Genomic DNA, 1,836 nt, shown 5'->3' with positions numbered 1-1,836 from the left:
TGTGTGTGTGTGTGTGTGTGTGTGTGTGTGTATTTGTGTGTGCGTGTGTTAAATAAAATGAAACAACAAAGCCAAGGCAGTGTGAAATTTCTAGAACATTTATAAAGAGAAAGGTAGTCTTTACAGCTATATCAGGGCTACAAAGCATATCAGAGGCGATATGAGAGAGTCAAATATAAGGAAATAGTAGAGTTGTGAGTGTCTCTTCGTATCTGTGTTTGTATCCCCACCATCGCTTGACGACCAATGCTAGTGTGTTTATGTCCCCGTAACTTAGAGGTTTGGCACAAAAAGTTCGATAAAAGGAGTACTAGGTTTACAAAGACTAAGTCCTGGGGTCAATTTCTTCGACTAAAAACCCTTTTAGGCGGTGCTCCAGCATGGCCGCAGTAAAATGACTGAAACAAGTAAATGAATAAAAGGATACGAATCAAATCAACTATCTATCATGAATGCAAACGTCTCAATTAAATGTAATTAACAAGACACAGTACCTGAACTAATTACAACTCACCGAATCTTCTATTTCTTGGTTGCAATTAGCTTGAAATAATAACAGACTCGTATTTATACAAACACCCAGCCTTCCCCGTCCCTTTATAATTCCATATAAAGGGAAACAACGCTAAAAATACTTCCGAAAAGTTCCTTTACAACCTGCCATAACAAAAACAACTACAACGAAAAGGATAAATTTACATTCGTATTCTATTTATTTCAGTAAAGCTTCCAACATTAACTGTTTGTATCTCTATTTCTACAAGCATCTGTGGTTTCTGCTCTAGCCGCCAGCATAACATTGCAGCTAAGCTGAGCAAACGAGACACCTCAACGCAGTCGCTCGGCCCCGTAGAAATAGCAGTCAAATCTTCTATCCACACCTTTCTGTGAGATATGGTTGTAGTAAATGCGTTTGTGGTTATAGACAGAATGTATTTTGATCTGAAATCTGCTCGACCAGAATTGACTTAAGCTATACAACAACAGTGTAGCGCGTGCAGAAATGCTGGGTGAAAAGAAGTTGTGTGGTTAAGAGGTTTGTTTCATAACTATATGATTTTGTGTTCAATCCCACTGCACGATACTTTGGTGTTGCATGACCAATATGTTGTGACAGCAATGCTGTAGACACAAAACTGTGCAGTGCAGAAGCTCATCGAATACAAAATATCTGGTTTCGAGATGCATAAACAGAACCTTCACTATGGTATTCCCCGATTACACATCTAGCTCCGTGTTTAAGATGAAAAACAATGCCGCGACCAAATTAGTCTCCAACTGGTTTGTTAAAAATGGTCAATCATTAGAATTATTTTTAGATGTATTTATCTATTATTTTAGAAGTATTTATATGGAATATTAATGAGTTTGGTTGATTGTAGAATCTGTAGTGCGGCATACAAAACACTTTCTGGTATTTACTTTTCTTTCTGGGTTCAAATCTCGCAAAGGTGAGCTTTGATTTTCGTTCTTCCGAGACGGATAAAATTAGAAGTATCAGTCAAGAACTGGAATCGATCCACTTTCCATCATTGAAATGAGTGACCATGTACCCTTGATAGAATTCAGTATTGTGTATCACGAATATATTTTTCTTTGTATTTTGTTACCATTTTGTAGTTTCATCAGATTTTGTGTCTAGTATTTTTAGAATAAGAAATTTTCATTTCCTGATTTTATTTTACAGTTCTTATTGGCTGAATATAAATTATTTTCAAGTGTGTCTTACCAACTTGTAACTGTTTGCAATATTTTTTCTTTCTTAATGCTGATGTAGCCCGAACACGTTGTTCTGCTGGAAGAAAGCATCGAATTTTCCCTTTAATTGCATCCTAC

General features: G+C 36.4%; 1 protein-coding gene across 2 annotated transcripts in view; it reads right to left on the bottom strand.

Moving 5' to 3' along the window:
- The window catches only part of LOC106874494 (uncharacterized), a 44,452-nt gene that overhangs the window by 23,863 nt on the left and 18,753 nt on the right, over positions 1-1,836 (bottom strand). The window contains exon 1 of one of the 2 annotated variants that reach the window (XM_052968149.1): positions 495-540. The exons of the other annotated variant lie outside the window; for it this stretch is intronic. The gene's annotated coding sequence lies outside the window, so the exon portion shown is untranslated. Of the gene's footprint in view, positions 1-494; positions 541-1,836 lie in introns of those variants that run through there. 2 annotated transcript variants of the gene reach the window in all.

Source organism: Octopus bimaculoides, chromosome 5 (genome assembly GCF_001194135.2).
Source record: "Octopus bimaculoides isolate UCB-OBI-ISO-001 chromosome 5, ASM119413v2, whole genome shotgun sequence".
In the NCBI taxonomy this organism is placed as follows: domain Eukaryota; kingdom Metazoa; phylum Mollusca; class Cephalopoda; order Octopoda; family Octopodidae; genus Octopus; species Octopus bimaculoides.
Note: the sequence above shows the minus strand (reverse complement) of the source record. Positions and strands in the feature narration are given on the sequence as shown.